This window comes from Psittacula echo (genome assembly GCF_963264785.1).
Source record: "Psittacula echo genome assembly, chromosome: 1".
In the NCBI taxonomy this organism is placed as follows: domain Eukaryota; kingdom Metazoa; phylum Chordata; class Aves; order Psittaciformes; family Psittacidae; genus Psittacula; species Psittacula echo.
The window spans coordinates 47,639,837-47,647,497 of record NC_137735.1 but is presented as its reverse complement, the minus strand read 5'-3'; the positions used below and the strand labels follow the sequence as shown (position 1 = coordinate 47,647,497).

Below are 7,661 nucleotides of genomic sequence, written 5' to 3'. Positions count from 1 at the left end.
TTCCCTCAGCTGCTCCTCATAGGTCTTGTGCTCCAGATGCTTCACCAGCGTCATTGCCTTTCTCTGGACTCGCTCCAGCACCTCAATGTCTCTCTTGTAGTGAGGGTCTTCATGAATGCCAAGTACAGGGGGCCAATCACTTCCCTAGTTCTACTGGCCACTTTATTTCTGATACAGGCCAGGATGGTGTTGGCCTTCTTGGCCACCTGGGCACACTGCTGGCTCACGTTCAGCCAGTTGTTGACCTACACTCCCCTGTCCTTTTCCACCAGGCAGATTTCTAGCCAATCTTCCCCAAGCCTGTAGTGTTTCATGGGGTTGTTGTGACCCAGATACAGGACCTGACACTGAGCCTTGTTAACCCATATGCAGTTTGCCACAGCCCATTGATCCAGCCTGTCCAGGTGCCTCTGCAGAGCCTTCCTACACTCTAGCAGATCAACACTCCCATCCAACTTGGTGTTTTCTGCAAGCTTACTGAAGGTGCACATGATTCCCTAGTCCAGATCTGGGCTAGGGGACTTTAACCCCCTGTTAGAGTTGAAAGATCCAGCTGTAGCTTCATTCTTGAGGGGAAGCACAATGCAAGAGATTTAAGAGGTGAGAGCCATAGCCAATGCACATATGAAAAGGCAGAACATTGAGAATGGTCCTTGAAGACTGCTGGGACATGATAAGCCTGGAGCCCAAAGACGAGTAGCACACCATGTCTGCAGAGCTGAGTGTCTGAAGTAGGAGAGTCAGACAGATGTCAGGTTTTCAATTGTTTCGGTTCCTGTTTGAAACTAAAACCTGACACTACCTTATCTCCTTTCTGTTTCCTACAGTGAAATGTTCAGCCAAACAAAACAGAAATCAAGAGCTACACACACATGGCAAGTGTGGGCCATCTACATGGTCTTAGCTGTAAATCTCTCCAGAGAGCAAGAGATGAAGCAGACTTGTCGTTCCTGTGATACTACTGAGATTTGCAACTGCTCTTCTATGGGTTTGGACTTCGTTCCACCTGGGCTCACAGCCAAAACCACAGTGTTAAACCTGGCCCACAATAGGATAAAGCACATCCAATCCCAGGACCTGTGGCAGGCCGTGAACCTGAGAGCCCTGCTGCTGCAGTCCAACAAAATCAGCTCAATAGAGGAGGATTCGTTTCGCTCCCTTGGGAAACTGGAGCTCTTGGACTTGTCAAATAACAGCTTGGCTCACTTGTCCCCTGCCTGGTTTGAGCACCTCTTTTCACTCCGGCACCTCCACCTGCAAGGCAACTCCTACAGAGAGCTGGGGCAAAGCTCCCTGTTTTCTAACCTGAGGAACCTGAGCTCTCTCCACCTGGGCAACCCGTGGTTCTCCACAATAAGGCAAGGGAACTTTGAGGGCGTTGTGCTTCTTGACAAGCTGTGGATTGACGGTGGCAACGTCAGTCAGTACGAGCCGGGAAGTTTGGAGCTGATTAGGAAGATAAATCACATGATCATAAACATAAGAAATATTGGCATAATCTCAGCAATTGTCAGGGACCTTCTGCACTCTGTCGCTTGGTTAGAAGTGAGAAAAATCGACCTCGGTGAACGTGCTGAAACGCAACTATTGAGAGTCATGTCTAACTCCTTTGCAAACAAAATTTCTTTCAAAGAGACCTTAATAACAGATGCCACTGTGCCTGAGATTGTCAGCATTATAGCAGACATGCCAAAATTAGAGGAGGTTGAGTTGATAGACTGTAGACTCATGGGGACTGGGCGATGGAAAATGCAAATTCATGTAAACCAATCACGGACTATTAAAGTTATTACAATAGAAAAATTATCTATAGAGCAATTCTATTTGTTTACAGACCTTCAGGATGTGGAAGGTCTACTAAGTCTTCTTACCAGAGTCACAGTTGAAAACACCAAGGTCTTCTTGGTACCATGCAGGCTTTCACAACGTCTTCGATCATTAGAGTATCTTGACCTTAGCTCGAATTTGCTTGGAGACCAGAGTTTGAAGCATTCAGCATGTCGGGGTAGTTTGCCCTTATTGCAAACTCTAAATTTAAGTCAGAACTCACTGAGTGACTTAGGAATGACGGGTAAAAGTTTGTCTCATCTGAGACATCTAATTCTCCTAGACATTAGCCAAAATAACTTTGGTGATATTCCAGATGTGTGTGAATGGCCAAAGACCCTGAAATATTTAAACCTCTCCAGAACTCAAATTTCTAAGGTAACGACTTGCATTCCCCCAACGCTGGAAGTATTGGATGTTAGCGCAAACAACCTGGAGGAGTTTGGACTGCAACTCCCATTTCTGAAAGAGCTGTACCTCAGCAGAAACCAGCTGAAGACCTTGCCTGATGCGGCCCCCATCCCTAACTTAGTGGCCATGTCCGTCAGAAGAAACAAGCTCAACAGTTTCTCCAAGGCAGAGCTCGAGTCCTTCAAGCACATGGAGCTGCTGGATGCCGGCGACAACAACTTCATCTGCTCCTGTGAGTTCCTCTCCTTCATCCACCACCAGGCAGGACTAGCGCAGGTGCTGGTGGGGTGGCCGGACAAGTACATGTGTGACTCTCCCCTGGCGGTGAGAGGGGCTCAGGTTGGAGCCGTGCACCTCTCGCTGATGGAGTGCCACCGGTCCCTCGTGGTGTCGTTGATCTGCACCCTGGTGTTCCTGGTCATCCTCTCCCTCGTGGCTGTCGGCTACAAGTACCACGCGGTCTGGTACCTGAGGATGACCTGGGCATGGCTGCGAGCCAAGCGGAAGCCCAGGCCAGCCCCCCCAAAGGACCACTGCTATGACGCTTTTGTCTCCTACAGCGAGAATGACTCGGACTGGGTGGAAAACATCATGGTGCAGGAGCTGGAGCAGGCCTGTCCCCCCTTTCGGCTCTGCCTGCACAAGCGGGACTTTGTGCCTGGGAAGTGGATTGTGGACAACATCATCGACTCCATCGAGAAGAGCCACAAAACGCTCTTTGTGCTGTCCGAGCACTTTGTGCAGAGCGAGTGGTGCAAATACGAGCTGGACTTCTCGCACTTCCGCCTCTTTGATGAGAACAACGATGCAGCGATTCTCATCCTTCTGGAGCCCATCCAGAGTCAAGCAATTCCCAAGAGGTTCTGCAAGCTGCGGAAGATCATGAACACCAAGACCTACCTGGAGTGGCCTCTTGAAGAAGAGCAACAGGCAATGTTTTGGGAAAATTTGAAAGGAGCCTTGAAGATGTAGGACAAGTGAACAGCCCCTATTTCGGCATATTTCACAAAATATGTATATCAGTGTTTCTTCCTGCTAAGAAATTTTTCCTTCCTGTTTTCCTGCCTATGGAGAACTGGCTTTGTTGGATATAGAAATAATTATCATCTTTCTAAATGAGAAAGACCCACTTTAGGCTTTACAGTAATTTAGTACTCTGATCTGTCAAAATCCCTGCCAATGACTATGATATTTGGAAGCCCTGTTGGACTTCATATACTTAAATGTATACAAAAAAATTTAGATGAATACAGGGTATTTCTGTACTTTTTCCTCCTGTTACCACATTCCTGACTAGTTCCTAACAATACCATTGTAATTTACAAATTAAAATAAAAGCCAAGTGTTTCAATACTCTCCATGTCTGTTATTCTCCTCTAGTTTATTTTCAGTGCCATCATGCATAGCACAGCAATTAAAATTAAATTCTGAAAAAAACCCCTGAGGACTTACATCAAAATAAGCTCTCTGAAGCCCTACCATTGCTGTGCAACACTATAAAAGACAGTATTGAATACGTAATTCCCTTCACAAGTCTGTTATTCTGGCTAGATACACCAGCATCTGTACTGCCATGCACAGATTGGGATTTGCTCAATACGAGGGAAGGAACCATCCTGGCACCTTGCATGACTGGTGAAATCCATAGGCGTAAAATCACTGGGGTTTGCTGGTTTTTTTTTCAGTTGTTTTGTTTTTCCATAGGCTTCTTTCTCCCTGTGAATGCTTGTTTCTCCTTTCATGGTGACCATGTTGTTCCCTTCTACCTACTCACAAGAAATAGCTGAAGCCCTCTCTTTGTGGGCCTCAAGGCTGTGCTTAAAATGAGTGGGCTAGATGGCGTTGCAGACTGGCTCACTTCTTCTTTCTGCTCTTCCACTTTGCACAGCACATTTAAGTAATCATTGGTCCAACCACCCCTTACAGCTCTACTTAGCTTTCTTTATAACCAGGGAAGAAAATCACACTGACAAAAGGTAGTTTATCTTTCTACTTCAGTATGAGGTATCTCCTGGAACTACTGTATTGCTCTCCACCAGTTACAAGCATGTAGATACAGATGTTTATATTAAGATAGCTGATGCCACCCTGTGTGCCAAGTCACAGTTGTGAGTTTCTTGTGTTTTAGAGGTTCTTGTGGAAAGCTGAAGTTGTCTCTTAGGGGTAAAGTTAGGTGTGGATTTCTCTGACTTGGCAGTTCCGTGCTCCCCTTTGCTTGTGCTGCTAGAGTTTAAGTGCAGAAGAGTCTAAATGAGTCTTGATTAAACTTTATACACACAATTATTTTGTACTGAAATACTAAAGCATTGCTATATGGGATGAGTATTTGAAAAATGGGGAAATTTGCTTATACACACATGTCTGAAAGTTGTACGTGTTCATATATGTTTGTATCTGTGTATGTAATAATGCATATGTATATATTCCCACTCCTGTGTGTGTATGTCATATGCAAATACACACACGAGATGGTGGTTTCTCTGGGTGTAGCCTGCAAACACCACTTTCAGTTCTACTTTCCTGTTATAATGATATTTGTAGGGTTAGTCCAAAGTCTGCTACAAAACGATTGATTTGGTCACTCTCTTGGAGAAGAATAGCTCATGGGTTAATCCAGGCTGAACTCCAGGTAAGTGATGAACGAATGATCTAACAGCAAACACTGAGCACTGATAAAACAGATTAGGAGTCTGAGTGCCTAGAGGTAAGGAGGAAAACAAGTCTTGCTAGTCATTTCAAAGAGACGGGTCAGAGAGAGAGGTAGGAGAAGCCTTGGTTTTCACGCAGTACGTCCTTACTATAAATTCATTGTTATGAGTTGGCACACTTAAAAGGACTGTTAGTGTTACTGTTCTTCTGTCAATCAGAGCCCCCATGTGGGAATTCCCTTGCTTATGTTGCCAAGGCTGACCAGTGAAGTGGGAAGGAAACACCAGCGTGGGAGGAAGCTGAGTGAAGAGCAAGAGAGAGATGAAATGTGACATAAGTTCAGCAGCATGCAGGCACTGGAGCTGGATCTGGTGTCTTTGGGAATCTTTTCTGCACAGAGGTGAGTTTGCAGGTGGGTGGAAGCTGGAGACACACAGAAAGAGAGTGGAGCCAGAGCAGAAACAAGGAGGGAGCACTGGGAAGAGGCTGTATAATCTCTGCCACTGAGTCGTCTTCCTCTACATGGGAGATTCAGGGTATTTGGGGCTGCCAGGCAGGGGTCAGCGCCTGCAGGAGTGCAGGGGAGGGAGGGATTTCTGACTGCCAGCAGAAGTGGAGCTGGCACATGCAATTGCAGGCAGCTGGCATGGCTGCGTGGCAGGCAGGCAGCAAAAGGAAGGAGAGGCAGGAGAGCTGAGACACACCGATGGGAGCAATGTTCTTCGGGAAAGGGGAGAGATAGCTCCCCTTTCCTGCTCGGTTTCATTGTGGGAGGGAGCCTTGTATGTGCTTTGGGTGTTGTCCCACTTCTGTGTCGATACTGGCTGCCCTGGGAAAGCAGGAAGGTGGGCTGTGTTTGGTTTAGGAATTCAACCGGGAAAGGGCTCATTGAGCAATGGCTTCAGGACAGTGGAATCAACTGTCTCCCCACCTAAATGCCCTGTTACATACCCTCTGTGTCAGAAACAAGAAGAGGCATGCTTATATATGTGTGTGTGTGTGTATACACGTACATATGATTAAGTCAATGCTGGTGAGGGATAGCTAGGATATATGAACTCCACAAGCAGTCAAGTGGAAAGCAGCAGCTTTCCCGAGTCCACCTGCGAATCAATCCCTTCACAAACTAGTGACACTGTGGAATCCATAGCATTGCTCAAATTTACCAGCTGTCATTTAGCTTGCTAGCACTCGCCAAGCTAGAATCAATTTGCACACTATTGGTGTGCTTAATTTTAGCAGTTATATTAGCTTTTAGCATTTGTTAGCATTTATACAACCTCATTTTGTTGGCACTCATGGTTCTGTTTAAGTATATGTGCATGTTTCCTCAAATACTTCTACTCGCCTGGGCCAGGGAAGATAATCCTGAGCATGTCTGGTGGCTCAAACCATTTGTCCATAACCCAAACACAATTTGAATGTCTAGTTCAACACAGTGCCTTATGGCATAAGGGCATCTATGCAAGTTTCCGTATTTTTAGCTGCATTTCAGTTTCTATGTGGCTTTTTTTCCTCCCAGTGCAACAGGGATAAGTGATTTCTTGGTAGGGCAATGATATTGTGGACTGGGACTATATTTCTGAGCGGGTGCAGAGAAGCCTGAAAAACTCTCTAAGTCAGGGTCTTAAGATGAACTATTAGACAGGAATGAGAAGGGAAAGAGAATACTTCCCTCTCGGTACCTGTCCAGTTCCCTTCTGTGCTGCTAATTTTCCATCATAAATAACCTACCTATAGATAGATTTTGATTGGTCAGGTTGCCTGGTTGTTCCTTTTCCAAACAGTAAGCTTTTAGATGGCAACTTCAAAAATGCCACTTAAATTTGTTGCTTTTGAAACTCATCTCACTCACAGCTTTGCTCCTATGGCTTACAGCACTGTATTAACCAGACAGACTTGCAAGACCAAAAAAGCCCCATAGAAAAGTCTCAGCTGTACAAGAGGTGAGTGTAAATACAGACCACAGTTTGTTTTGGTGGGATTCACATGGACAAATATCTAAGTATCTAAACTCTGGTGCTCCATTTTAAGTGGACAGAGTCATTTCTCTTGCGGTCATCCCATCTTAGTGTGGGTGTCCAAGAGACATGATGCGAATTGTTCCTAGAAGTTATTTCTCTGCATTAACTTTGGAGGATGGTGGTTGACCAGCTCAGCTGTGGGCATCTAAAGATGGATGAGAGGAGTGTGTCCTTCAAGACCCAAAGCTCTACATCAGAGAGAAACAGAGATTAAAGGAAAATAACACAAGAGGTCAACATGTTAATAGTCCTGCAGGTGGGAAGAGATGGAATGATTGGAATAATTATCACAACTTTTCCCCCTCTCCCATATGCCTGAACAATCTCAGCTAATTCTGCCCCTTCTGAAGGATTTTAAGCAACTCTGGCTAAAAAGAATGCAACCAGAAGAGAAGAACTTGTCTGTATGAACTTGTCTGCATGGGTCAGCTATTGTACAGCAAATTAGAGTATGAATTCAAAGTACAGTAAGCCTTTGCACAGAGTGTTAGTGTGACGACTGAAAGAGAAAGTACTTCTCAGTCAATCTAACCTGATTAACCTTATACAGAGCCCACTGTGAGCTTCAGGAACCTGTTCAGTGTTCTCTTTGGGGTCAGTTCACTCTTTTCACCCTCTTAAGTAAGATACCTACTGAAATAGAGGGATTTGTGACACGCTGGAAAAAGTAAAGCTTCAAAAGTGCTCTTTGATCCATGTCAGGAAAGCATAAACAAAAAAGAGTTATAATTTGGTATGTAATAAGGGTTT

General features: G+C 45.2%; 1 pseudogene across 1 annotated transcript; it reads left to right on the top strand.

Moving 5' to 3' along the window:
• Window positions 1-831: 831 nt before the first annotated feature.
• LOC308229975 (toll-like receptor 2 type-2 pseudogene) lies at window positions 832-3,210 on the top strand (annotated as a pseudogene). The gene has a single exon. The product of its transcript is annotated as a toll-like receptor 2 type-2 pseudogene (transcript).
• The last annotated feature ends 4,451 nt before the right edge of the window (window positions 3,211-7,661 follow it).